The following is a 14,584-nucleotide window of genomic DNA, read 5'->3' as shown; positions in this document are numbered from 1 at the left end:
TTTACACTAACTGTTCTGTTATCCTCGCGGGCTCTAGTTACCGTACCTCGTACGAACTGGCCTCGCGGTACTATATACATCAGTTAGTGTATCCAACATATCACTGGCACCTAGTGCCGTGCACAACATATAAAACACGTAGCCTACAAAAATATATAAACTGGACAGCAAGTAATATGTACACTCAATGTGTACTGCTGTCTAGGCTACGACTCTGTCAACGTGGGACCACTACTGCAGCATTCACAGAAGTCAGATACTACACATACACAGCTGACTTCTGGACTTCAAAATTGGCCTCTAGCTAGGTCCACATACTAAGTACCTGAAAACATCAAAGGTGAGGGGTCAGTATTTGGGAAAATACTGAGTGAGTTTGCATTTACTAACGGTATTATTATAAAAACATAGCATCGCATCTCAATAAAACAATAATATAAAACATATAAACATGTATTTGATCCGTACGAAACTAATATCCTAGCATGCGACACATTTCTCGAATAATCATTATCATTCAACCCAATCGTAAATATCAATCGCGAGTCTAACTCGCTGGTGGCCCAGCCACTAGATACGGGGACTCCAGACTACACCGTAGCCGAGTACTCACTCGTATCAAAAACCCAATCGTAAATATCAATCGCGAGTCTAACTCGCTGGTGGCCCAGCCACATAAATTTTATAATCATCAACAGCTCCCAGCTGTGTCAAGTCGTTTCTCAAATGCAAATATACTAGACTGACTCGATACTGGTGATCACACAGCCTATTGACACCCAATAGGTAGCTAGTTTCTTCGGATCGCATACTAGTTCTCGTATATAAAAATTAATAAAGCATATAACATTTCAATCAATTATATATAATGCGATGCGTGTAAACAGTATATATATATCTATACAAAATAACTTTATATGTATAATACACGAAAGTAAAGTGCAACTCACAGTGACCGCAATCCAATCAATGACGTGGTCTATGAAATGATATGCCCTCGCTAGTCCACGTCTACTGACCTCTCTGCTCGCTGACACGTCTGATAAATAATTAACGTTTACTGATTAGACGTGAATCTCGTATTCCTATACGTATAATACTTTTAAGTTTTAGGGTTTAGTTTCATTAGATTCCACTTCTATTTCGCTCGTATACTCAATGATCCTTAGTCGTACTTACGACTTATCGAGTACTATTCCTGGTACTCGAGAATTATATAACTTTCTTAACTGAATTCTTACTTATCATATTAACATTCATTTCTATAATGTTTTATATTCATTTTAAAACATTTGACTGAGTTTCATGCCCAAATCAAGCTATCGGAGGCTCATTTTCGCTCCCGGAAGTCCCACGGAGGTTCTGGTCGAGGTAGGGCACGTCGTGCTAGCTTGGCACGTCGTGCCCTTCAATTTTTGTGAAGGTCACGTCGTGCCTTTCATGGTGCACGTCGTGCACCCCTTGGTGCACGTCGTGCACCCTTGTGGTGCACGTCGTGCGCCAGCACGACGTGCTGAAGTGCAGCACGTCGTGCACCGACGTGTACGACGTTTTTCCGGCGCTTCCAAACCATTTCCGGGGCTCCAAAACATCCAAAACTCATACCAATACATACCCACATCATTTAAACACTAAACCCATATTAAAAACCATCAAAAACGACGATAACGACGTGATTAAAGCGAATTCGATCCAATCGCACGTCACACGCCCAAAACAGCCATCATTTATCCATTTTTCACCATAAAAACGTCAAACTTACCTTAGTTTGAAGCTTGGGAAAGGTAGAGGACTGAATTCCGAAGAGATCGACTTAAAAATCGTCCGAAACGGACGTCGAACGGCGAAACGGCGAAGTGGCGAAGTGTATCGGCGAAATGAATTCAATTTTCTCGATCTTTCTTTTCTCTTCTCCTCCTGATCTTTTCTTTCATAATCAATTCCTTATATATCAAGGTTAAAAGGATTATTTGATCCTTGTTTTCTTTCTCTGTTACAAATTATCTTCTGAACTTTTCTTTTGTTCAATTTAGTCCATAACTAAATTGATTAATCTTTTAACCAATTTTCATACGTATTATTTATATCCAATAAACAATACGAATTCCAATATTAATATTTTCCCGTCAAAACTTATAAATATCCATTTTTGAGACGTAATGGCTAAATTACCACTTTAGTCCCTGAACTTCATTTTGGGGCTTTTCTTGACATTTCCCCTTTTTATTCCAATTCCAACTTTCTAGCTAGGAGATAATATTAAATACGTCATTATAAACCTCTTAGAACCGACCTACTTAAAACTTATTTATCTAAATCTTATCGGAAAATCTTCCGATATCGCCACTTTGGCGTCTCAAAACTGGACACGTGGTCCAATTAAATAATTAATTACTTTGGGGTATTACAATACGAGCCATTATCACGTCTGCCGATCACGCCTGCCGATCATCTCCTCCAGCCGCGCCGATCAACTGGTTGCTTCAAGTTATTACCGATCATTGATTTTGCAAACCACTGCCGATCGCATTTCTCTCCGCAGCAAACCGTCGCCGAGCCTCCATCCGTTTTGCAAGTCATCGCCGATCTCCTCATCCGTCTTTCGCAATTCTTCAAGTGCTGGCTTTCTTGTTTCCTAGGATTGCTCGTGTTGATCCGGACATCACCGCAAAGGTTCATGAAAAGATCTCTCGCCATCGTGAAGAAGCATCAACCGCAATTACAGAGGTATTAATCCTATCCGAAAATAATAAAACTTATGTCGGACCTTTACTTAAACAACCATCTCCATTGTGTGAAATTGCTCTCCCGTTTCGTGACCACTGCCCGTCACGCCTTACTGCCGATCACCACGCCTCCGTTTGGATCGGTGAACAATTCAGAAACTGGCCAAACCCTTCTTCAGATTTCAAACTGTGGGTAACTAGATTGAAACCTTTTTATGAAGCCTCTTGGATTACCGCTGGCATTGCCGATCTTATTGCGCTTGCCCAGATAGATATGCCGTGTTATAGACATTACTTGCTGGGATCGGCCTTATTTTGGTCTCGATCAATCAATGGGTTTGCTTTCAGGTTTGGCCCGATGTCGATCACCTTGTTAGATATTTCATGCATGCTCAACGTGCCTATCTCCGGTCACAGGATCACTCCAGAATTATCTCCCACTTCTTCTACACTTGACACGGGTCCAGCACGGTCGTCTCTGAATTTTGGTAGATTTCTGAAAGATCGCCAACAAACCACCACTGTTCCAGATCGCGAAGAACATATTGCTTTTCTCACTTATTTCCTTTGTAAATTTGTGGTATGTTCTACAGCTTATAAGGTGACTAAAGAATACCAACGGATCGCTGTCGCACTCGCTGACGGAGTGAACCTGAACCTTGGAGAGTTTATATTGGCCTTCATTTATCATGGCTTGCACGAGATGATTCCATGTACCGATCCGAGCTCGCATAAGGTTCCAAGTGGTCCAATTTGGGTACTTCAGATGTGGTTAACCATGTATTTTCCTGAATTAATGCAAATTACCGACCGTGTTGAAGGTTCATGTCATGGATTTATCTTGCTACAATGTCGACCACTCATGTCTACCGTCGATCAAGTCATCAGTTTCTTCTCTAACACGGACAGTCGATCGCCGGAACTGTTCTGCCCGTTACTGACGCTTCCTCCTTTGTGGCTCGGATATGGGTTTAGAACCGACCTTCGCGTAGTAAATCAAGAGAAAAAGAATTCTTGGTGGGTCAACTGGATGAGTGCATTCCGGGCCAGGAATTTGTTTCTGGGACTTACGTACTTGTCTAGCGGTTGTGAAGGATATTTTGCTCACTATTATGCACGCCAGTTCGGTCGGCCTCAAGGCTTGCCTTGCCCACTTCAGATAGATTGGAATCAACCAGATTATTCTAGACCGAGACTGACAAGTATGATCGACATACAAGAATTGTTTCTGTTGAACAAACAATATCTCGTTCAGTGCAAGACTATCCCGTATCCCGAGAGTCACCCCGTAGCCGATCCATCATTTGATTCCTGGTGGCAAGATTTTGTTAACCGACATTTCACCCATTCGGTTACAGAAGTGTTGGCTCACCATGATTTTTATCTTCCCCCTGTTGGCAAATAATCGCAAGTGTACGATATCGCGCAAGTAATATAACTTGGAAGACCAAGTATCGATCCCACAAGGAACAATGAATTAAACAACTAATTTCTAATATTCTTTAATTGGCTAGTAGGAAAATAAATGGATTTGTGTAAACTAATTATAATCTAAAGTGAATTAACTCAAGTAATTAGACTAAAAATCTGAAATCAAACAAATAAATTGAAGTTTAACAATAATGGTAAAAAGCTCAAGGATTGATAATTCCAAATAAACTAGTAGAAGAATGGATCAAAATTTATCTAGTGATTTTGTTATGAATCGAGCTATTCTAATGCACCGAATCCCGCTCTCTCAAGCCTCAAGGATTCAAATAAAATCACAACCTAATTAGCTAATCAATTATTAACTTGCTCTCACAATATTAAAACTGAATTAAATAACTAAATTGTAATTATGAAGCAAACTCAACGACTACCTAAATTCCAACCCGCTCTCACGGCGTTTTCCTCTAAGTTTTTAATTACCTATGTCTATTTAATTAACAATCTCTCAATTAGTTAATTAAACACAAAATCATAAACTAAGTGATCAAATTAATTCAAGCATTAATCTTAGTAATTAAAACACAATTTTACTCACTTAATAAATCCTAATCCAATTCGAAAACTAATCTAAGTGTTCATATCAATCCCCGAACAAAGGATTTAGTTACACATGCTTAAACTTAAATTAAACAAAGAAGAAGATGAAGAATTAAACATAATTAGAACAATAAATACCGGAGTTGTCAATTTCGGAAGAATCGTCTAGATTAAACTTGAAATCTTCACAATCGTTCTTTGCAGAAACTAATAATAAACTACTTATAAACTGCTGAGAAATAGAAGCTAAAACGCTATTTTTAAGAGAACGAAAATAAAACTAATGTCTTCTAATTTATTCTACACACTAAATTGAGTCTAGTACAAGGTCTTTATATAGTAGGAGAAGTTCCGGAGTCTTCTAATTCGTATTACAAATCAATTTGTAATAGGAGTTATAATTGTGATTTGAGGAAGAATTTCAGTCCAATTCAAAGTCTGCTGCACGCGTAATTTTCTTCTTTCCCGTTCGAGAAGCCATAGTCCCGTTCGAGACATGCCCAGTTTTAACATGGTTCCTGAACGGGAGCCTCGTTCACGTTCGAAAAAACTTGAACTGAGAGCTTTGCTCTCGTTTGGTCCTTTGTGTCACGTTCGTGAGATGTTGATTTCCTCTTGAGTCCCGAACGAGACAAGGCCTTCTCGTTCGAGACTCATGCTCATTCTGCATGGTTCCCGTTCGAGAAACCTTTGTTTCGAACGGGAACAACCTATTTTTGCTCAATCTCGTTCGTGAAACTTCAATTTCTTCGTCCGCAAGCTACGCTTTTACTCGTACACGCAATCCACCATAAATTTGCCCCAAATAGTCGTTTTTCACCTAATTTCCACTGAAACACTAACAAACACTATTAAACGTAAAAACGCCAAATAATGTATAAAAATAATACTACGCATGATGAAAAACCGAGTAAAATAGACCTTAAATATAGGAGTAAAATACTCCTATCAAACCTCCTCACACTTACCCTTTGCTTGTCCTCAAGCAAGAAATAAATCTTACTCTACAAAATATGTTAGCAAATTTAGCACATTACTTATTAATAAATCAATAATAGAAATCCCCGACCCTATGAACAATATGAACGATCAAAACTTCTAAACCCGACAACTAAATAATGATGCAATCAAATAACAATAATAATTGATGACATAATTCAATATAACAAAGGTTACTAACTCATTAGTACAAGGTCAAATTGAATCACACTTCAAGTTTCACTATCACTTGCGGGACATGGAAAATAATCAATTTCTCACTTAGGCAAATCATAGCACAAGTTAGTAAAAACTAAGCTAATGGCATCAATATTTCAACAAGTAGGGTATATAACAAAGAAAGCTCACAATTGAAAACATGAATACTCACCATAAGCTTGCTCATAGTCCCGGACTCCGCTACTTGATTCGGTAATCAACAAAAATCATATGGTCTTTTATTGGGTGGTAATGTGGCTAAGGTAAAGGGTAGGTAAAAAGGTTAAACAAAGGCTAATTATCAACTTAATACACTATTTATTACTACTATTAACTTCTAGGTTGATCTAACTCCGGTTTTGCGTTTATGTGAACTTATAACTTTCTTTTCTTTTTGAATTACGCTCTCCTCATTGCTTTTTGCAATCTCAGAATTTTTTCTTCTTTTGAAGCTTTGGCTTGCAAATTTTTATCTCTTTTTTTTTTTTATTCTTTTTTTTTTTCAATCTTTTTCAAGGCGCAAACTTAATCTTTTTAAGCACAATATAGTTCACTTTCTCTTTTCACTAATCTTGAGTTTCGAATCACCTATATTCATCATAGTCATAACAAATGATGTATCAAGTCGATAAGGTAAACAAAAGAGGTAAAACATAGAACGGTAAAGGGTAAAATATGGTAAAAACAATAAAAAGACTTAAGGCTCAAATTGGTGTAATCTAAGGGATAAAGGGTAGTCTATTTAAGTGGTCTAAAAGAAAGGGGTATACCTAATTGCCATAATCATCTAATTGTTGAAAACTCAATCGTGTAACTTTAAACGGACACCGAGCAAGTTCTAGGAATAAAACACGAAATCAACACTCACAACAAGAAAATTAAGCTCAAAACTCTCAAAAGTGTGTAGTGTTATGCCATAAACTCAATTCCTACAAAAATTATGCTACTTATGCCAAAAGTTTAGAAACGACTATAAAAATAAACAATCAACATGTCATGAATCCGCATCAAGTTATTCAATTATGTTTCAACGATTTGAACAAGTCTAAATTTTGAATTCACACTTATTTCATCGGATTATGTCAACGAATTATTAAGTCATTAAGCAAGCATCGCTTATCAATTGTCGAATTAAGAAATCGCGTTCATACATTCATCGATTCGGGGAAATCTAAGATTGACAAATTAATTAAGATACACACCAAATCCACTAACACTTTCATATTTAAAAGACAAAGATTTAAAGCGATACAAGACTTTGAAATAAACTAATTTAATACCCTAAAACTGAAAATAAACTACCTAATAACGCTGAAAATAAAGATAAATCACCGAAAATAACCCAAACGAAAGATAAAATTTTCTTCCGCCCTCCTCACACTATTTCTAGCTATGTCCCCAAAGCTAAGAAATAAGAAAAATAAAAACAGAAAATTAACGGAGTTTGGGTTTAGAAAAACAAATCTCGCTCTAGTCAAAGGCCGGTGGATCCGGTGATGGTTCCGGTGATGGATAACGCTCTCCGCCGGCGGCATTAAAATAACCCCGAAGAAAATCCTCTTGCCGATTAAGTCGTGCCCGCATTCGATCTTGCCTCCATTGAAGTTGTGCAAGACCAACATGTTGTTCACGTCGGATATCTTCAAGTAATTTTTGGTTAGTTTCCCAACCAACCCGGTTTTGCTCCCATCCGGTCCGGTTTTGCTCAACCAACTCAGAAAACCGTTGGTCAAACCCGGAAACATGAGCCGCTTCTCCGGCTTGAGAAGTTTCCGCGGGTTCCTTCCCCGCTCTTCTTCCTTCTCCTCCTTCTTCTTCCCGTGCTACCGCTTCTCGTCGTGTTCGTGCCACCAATCGTACCCTTCTATTATAGGGAATAACTCTTCCCTTCTTCACAAATCCGGCGACATCCAAATGGTTGATATTAAGAGACCGTGCTAGAATGGTCTCAAAAGTTGCCAAAGTAGACGCCGTAGGCATACAATTGTATTTCTCGGCCAAAGCACGAATAATGAAACCATAGCCAATCTTGGATAATTCGGTTGGAACTTCCCTCAATCGCTTCAAAAGACGATACGCCGTGTTGACTTGGTAGGCTTCTATCTCCGGATGCAAAATAGCATTCAAAGCTAAAAGATCACTCTTGGCCACCTTCGAATATTCACTACGCCCGCCAAACGAGTGCCCAAACCACTTCAAAAACACCACAATAGCTATGTCTTTGATTTCATTAATTTTGGATCCCCTTGACCGATAATCATCACGATCCGTCAATTCTCTCCATATCTCCACTTGATCAAAATTTTGATCCCAATCCATCAACCCCGTTCCCCTCATTCCAAACATTTCCACCAAATCTTCAACACTAAGTGTATGGCTAGTGTTGTTGATGCGGAAAGAAATAGATGTAGGAGAACCGCTAACCGGTTTGAGAGTAGAGAAGAATTCACGAGTAATTTCATCGTAAGAGTGATGACTAACCTTTGATAATGCCGATAAACCCAAAATATCCAAATAGCGCTCGACCTCATCCTTGATGCCAAGGCTTTCCATATCATCAAAATCGATTTGAAATGGAATTACCATTTCCCTTTCTTTGATACTCAAATATAAATCACCTTCCTCCTCCGTATGGATTTGGAAAGGTGCGTTATAGCGAGTAGTCAATATTGCCGAGGTGTTAACCCGAGATGAGGATGGAGCGGTTGATTTAGTACGTCCCCTTCCCACAGCCGGTAAGGGTGGATTCGCCGCTTCTTGATTTCTCGTGCTGGAACGACGGATTGGTTGATTTTCGGCGTTTTTGCTTCGTACCATTTTTGCGGAATGTGAATTTTTCTAAGAAAAATTTAAGAGAATAAGAAGAGAAAATATTAGAAGAATTATGTTGGTGAAGAAAAATGAATAACAATGCAAGGTATTTATAGGAAAAATAAATCAAATCTCAAGATTTCCCTCCACTAATTTCAAACTCTCCATTTAATAACTTAGATTTGATTTAACGGTTTAGATTGAAACCATGTAATCAATCCAAGTGAATTTTAAGCACTAATTAGTAGTTTAGATTTGCCAAGTCATCAATCCAAGTGAAAAATTCAACTTTGTCAAAGTACTAATCTCAAGGAAACACAAATATTAAAAGAAACACAAGTTTCAAAAGAAACACAAGTCCCAAGAAATCTACCATATTTAAATTCAAAATTCAAAATTCAAATTTTTCAAAATTTCTGATGCTTCCCGAACGGGAATAATTTAATCCCGAACGGGATTAGGCTTATTTCTCAGTTTTAATTTTGTCCCGTTCGAAACCCTATCGAAACTAGGCAAAATTGCCTTGTGTCTCGAACGGGAATGGTCTTTCCCGAACGGGACAAAGGCAAAATTTGCCTTGTCCCGAACGAGAAAGGCCTTCACGTTCGAAAAAATAGAATCCGAGGGCTGGGTCTCGAACGAGAAAGCTCTTTCTCGAACGAGACCAAGGCCAATTTTTGGCTTTCTCGTTCGAGAAAAGCTCTGTTCCGAACGAGAACCTCCTGAAATCTTTTATATACCTGCATAAACACAAAAACTCACCCCGGAATTAAACGGAAATAAATAAACAAATAAAAATTTAAATAAGCATAAAAAGAATAAAAAATAAAATAAATAATAACAAAAAAAACAAAACACGTAACCTCTCGAGATTGCCTCTCGAGTGCGCTTTATTTTCGGTCAAAAGCTAGACCGTGGCCCGGAATTTATGTAGGAGTGGTGAACGTGATTTGTTCCACCACTTGATCCGTCAAAGGTCCAAGATACGGCTTGCACCGTTGTCCATTTACTTTGAAGATTTCACCACTAGAGTTCTCCAATTCCAAAGCTCCATGACTTGCCACCGTTCGAATTTTGAAAGGACCGCTCCAACGGGATTTTAATTTCCCGGGAAATAATTTGAGGCGTGAGTTGTAGAGCAAGACAAAAGAGCCTTCCGAAAAAGTTTTAGGAACGATATGAGCGTCGTGCCATCGTTTCGTCTTTTCTTTGTAAAGCTTGGCGTTTTCATAAGCATTTAACCGAAATTCATCCAACTCATTGAGTTGAAGCATACGTTTCTCCCCCGCCGCTTTAAGGTCAAAATTGAGCTTTTTAATGGCCCAATACGCTCTATGTTCAAGTTCCACCGGAAGATGGCATGCTTTCCCAAAAACAATACGATATGGAGACATTCTGAGGGGCGTTTTAAAAGCCGTACGATATGCCCATAATGCATCATCTAGTTTTAGTGACCAATCTTTCCTTGTGTTATTAACCGTTTTCTCTAGAATTCTCTTTAGCTCACGGTTAGAAACTTCAACTTGCCCGCTTGTTTGAGGATGGTACGGAGTAGCGACCCGATGATAGACTTTATATTTCCGCATCAAGGCATCGAATTGCCTATTGCAAAAGTGAGATCCACCGTCGCTTATTATTGCTCTAGGAGTCCCGTATCGATTCATCAAACGTTTGAGAAAATCCAACACTACTTTGGCATCGTTAGTGGGTAAAGCTTCCGCCTCTACCCATTTTGAAACGTAATCTACGCACACCAATATGTATTGCTTTCCAAACGACATAGGAAATGGACCCATGAAGTCTATTCCCCATACATCGAAAAGTTCCACCTCTTGAATGTTGGTAAGCGGCATTTCATCTCTCTTAGATATGTTCCCCACTCTTTGGCATCGATCGCAATGACTAACAAAGTCTTTTGCATCGTGAAATAGCGTAGGCCAAAAGAATCCGCACTCTAGCACACGAGCGGCGGTCCTTGATGTACCATAGTGACCCGCATAGTCCGAGGAATGGCATTGACTAAGTATAGGCATCATCTCTTGTAGTGGGACACATCTCCTCAAAATCCCATCTCCACACACCTTGAAGAGGTACGGTTCCTCCCATAGAAACCGTTTAGCATCGCTCAAGAACTTCTTCCTTTGGTGGTAAGTCAAATCTGGCGGCATTATTTCGGAAGATAGATAGTTTGCGATATCCGCATACCATGGCGTTTCTACTTCCGAAAGTACCATCAACATCTCATCCGGAAACGTTTCATTAATCTCTACGCCACTTATAATTGGTTCCGGAATTTCTAACCTTGACAAGTGGTCGGCGACGACGTTCTCCGTTCCTTTCTTGTCGCGAATTTCGATGTCAAACTCTTGCATAAGAAGCACCCATCGGATTAGTCTCGGTTTAGCATCTTGCTTTGCAAAAAGGTATCGAAGGGCCGCATGGTCCGTATAGATGATAACCTTAGAGCAAAGTAAGTACGACCGAAATTTATCCAATGCGAACACCACCGCAAGCATCTCTTTTTCGGTGGTGGTGTAATTGAGTTGAGCACCCGCCAATGTTCGGCTCGCATAGTATATCACATGAAGCTTTTTCTCCTTCCGTTGCCCCAATACGCACCCAAGTGCTATATCGCTTGCATCACACATGAGTTCGAAAGGGAGAGTCCAATCGGGTGATGAAATAATTGGGGCCAAGATAAGGGCTTCCTTCAACATAGAAAAAGCAACAAGGCAATCATTAGTAAATTCATACGGAATATCTTTAACAAGCAAATTAGTTAAAGGACGAGCAATGGAAGAGAAATTTTTGATGAATCGTCGATAAAACCCGGCGTGCCCTAAGAAGGCCCGAACGCCTTTTACGGTAGTTGGTGGTGGTAATTTCTCGATGATTTCCGTTTTTGCTCTATCTACTTCAATGCCGTCCTTGGAGATTTTATGTCCCAAGACAATTCCCTCCTCTACCATGAAATGGCACTTCTCCCAATTCAAGACTAGATTGGTCTGCTCACACCGGGCCAACACTCGTTCAAGATTATTTAAGCACATCTCAAAAGAGTCCCCGAATACCGAAAAATCATCCATGAAGACCTCCATAATATCTTCAATCATATCGGCGAAGATGGAAGTCATACATCGTTGAAATGTTGCCGGTGCATTACAAAGACCAAATGGCATCCTCCGATAAGCAAACGTTCCATAAGGACATGTGAAAGTTGTTTTCTCTTGGTCATCCGGGAAGATAAGAATTTGATTGTACCCGGAATATCCATCGAGAAAACAATAATAAGCGTGGCCCGCTACCCGCTCCAACATTTGATCGATAAATGGTAATGGAAAATGGTCCTTCCTCGTCTCCGTATTTAACTTGCGGTAGTCAATACAAACACGCCATCCCGTTACCGTCCTAGTGGAAATTTGCTCACCCTTCTCGTTCTCAATCACCGTCATCCCCCCTTTCTTTGGAACGCATTGAATGGGACTAACCCACGCACTATCGGATATGGGGTATATAATTCCGGCGTCGAGAAGTTTTACTATCTCTTTGTGCACGACCTCCTTCATATTTGGATTCAAACGCCGTTGTCTTTGAGCCGATGCTCTTGACTCATTTTCTAGGTGGATCTTGTGCATGACTACCGAGGGACTAATTCCTCGGATGTCCGAAATTTGCCAACCGATCGCCAATATATGTTGCTTCACCACTTTGACAACTCTCGCTTCTTGTGTTTCCGACAAGTTGTTTGAGATGATGATGGGAAGTGTCATGTTGTCGCCCAAAAACGCATACCGTAAGTGAGATGGTAACGTTTTAAGCTCAACCTTTGGTGGAGAGATAGAAGAAGGTGGTGTCACGCTCTCTCTTCTAATCAAATTTTCGGCTTTCGGCTCATCTTCTTTGGAATATTCTTCCCCGGAAGTTGCTTGTGTCTCCTCGGAATGGAATATGACTTTTGAAACCGGGAAAAGTTCTTCCACGATTCCATCAATCATATCCAATTTCATGCATTCCACCTCCTCAAAAGTGTTGCGCATAATCCTTTTCATATCAAACTCTACTTTGTCATCATCGATACGCAAAGTGAGTCGTCCGGCGTGCACATCTATCAATGCCCTCCCCGTGTTCATGAAAGGACGCCCAAGAATCATAGGGCATGTTTTATCCGCTGCATAGTCAAGGACGACAAAATCCACCGGAAAGATGAATTTGTCTACTTTGACTAGAACATCTTCTACCACTCCGTATGGCTTTTTTAGGGAGTGGTCCGCCAATTGAAGCATCATTGATGTTTGCTTCAAAGTTTGATCACCAAAAATATCCCTGAAAAGAAACAAAGGCATTAGATTGATACTTGCCCCTAAATCACATAGACAATTAATTGAATTTAAATCGCCTATTTTGCATGGAATTGTAAAACTCCCTGGGTCCTTAAGCTTGGTGGGCAAGTCACTAAGGATGAGTGAGCTACAATTTTCCGTTAGGGAAATTGTGCCTTTGTCTTCCCAACTCCTTTTCTTCGTTATGATTTCTTTGAGGAACTTCGCGTATTGAGGCATCTCACGCAAAGCATCCGCAAAGCTTATATTGATTTGGAGTTTCTTAAAAATTTCCAGAAATTTATGGAATTTTTGGTTATCCGGCGTCTTCTTCAATCGTCCCGGGAAAGGGACCTTCGGCACAAATGGAGGAGGAGGTGGCGGTTTTACATATGGAAGTTCGGTTACTTCCTCCTCATTTGTTCCCGTTGTTAGATCGATCGCTTTCTCTTTACTTGCATGTGGATCATCAAGTTCTTTCCCGCTTCGGAGTTCAATGGCTTTGACTTGCTCCCTTGGATTTGACTCCGTTGTAGACGGTAAACCCCCTTTAGCTCTATTTTGAAGCGAGATGGCAAGTTGAGAAATTTGAGTCTCGAGATGGTGATTGACGGAAGCTTGGTTCTTAAAACCGGTTCTAACTTCCTCAATAAGCTTGTCAATTTTGCTCCCCTCATCCGTATTCCGATTTTGAAAACCGGGTGGGGGTTGTGGTCGGTAGTTGTTGAAGTTGCCTTGGTTTTGTGGACTACGGTTTCCTCCTTGAAAATTTGCTCCTCCCATATTTGGGTTGGCATTGGCTTGACCCGAATTTTCCCTCCACGAAAAGTTAGGATGATTCCTCCACCCCGGATTATAGGTGTTGGAATATGGGTCATTGCCTTGCCTTTGTCCATTGACATAGTTGACTTGCTCATTTGAGTTTTGATGTAGGACGGGGCAATCCATTCCCGAATGATCGTGCCCATCACAAGTCTCGCAACCCATTTGAACTACCGCAAGTTGAGCATTCCTTTGATTTGCTTGTTGTTTGTACATCTCGAGTTGTGCTAGAAGTGTCGCATTCTTCGCTTTCATTGCTTCAAATTCTTGGGTTTGCTCGAGGGTCATTATACCCTTTTAAGGTGGTTGCCTCAACCGCTCGGTTGACCAAGAACAACTATTTGTAGCGAGTTCCTCTAGCAAGTTATTGGCCTCATCATAAGTTTTCTTCATAAGTGATCCTCCCGATGCCGCATCAATCGTTGCCCGTGTACCCTCATTGGTACCATTGTAGAAAATAGAGACAAGATGCTCCCTCCCTAGATGATGATGCGGACAATTTCTTTGAAGCTCTTTGAAGCGTTCCCAAGCTTGGTATAGAGATTCACCATGTAATTGGAGAAAATCTATAATTTCCTTGGTCATCCTTGCGGTCTTACCCATAGAGAAATACTTATTGAGAAAAGCTTGTGCCAATTGCTTCCATGTTGTGATTGAGGTGCTTGGAAGTGATTGAATCCA

At 40.1% G+C, this 14,584-nt stretch overlaps 1 non-coding gene across 1 annotated transcript; it reads left to right on the top strand.

Moving 5' to 3' along the window:
- The first annotated feature begins 14,384 nt into the window (after positions 1–14,384).
- LOC126679659 (small nucleolar RNA R71) lies at positions 14,385–14,491 on the top strand. Its single transcript, XR_007640945.1, has one exon. It is a non-coding gene; the product is annotated as a small nucleolar RNA R71 (small nucleolar RNA).
- Positions 14,492–14,584: the final 93 nt, after the last annotated feature.

This window comes from Mercurialis annua, linkage group LG4 (genome assembly GCF_937616625.2).
Source record: "Mercurialis annua linkage group LG4, ddMerAnnu1.2, whole genome shotgun sequence".
In the NCBI taxonomy this organism is placed as follows: domain Eukaryota; kingdom Viridiplantae; phylum Streptophyta; class Magnoliopsida; order Malpighiales; family Euphorbiaceae; genus Mercurialis; species Mercurialis annua.
The sequence above is the reverse complement of the archived record's forward strand: the minus strand, read 5'-3'. Positions and strand labels throughout refer to the sequence as shown.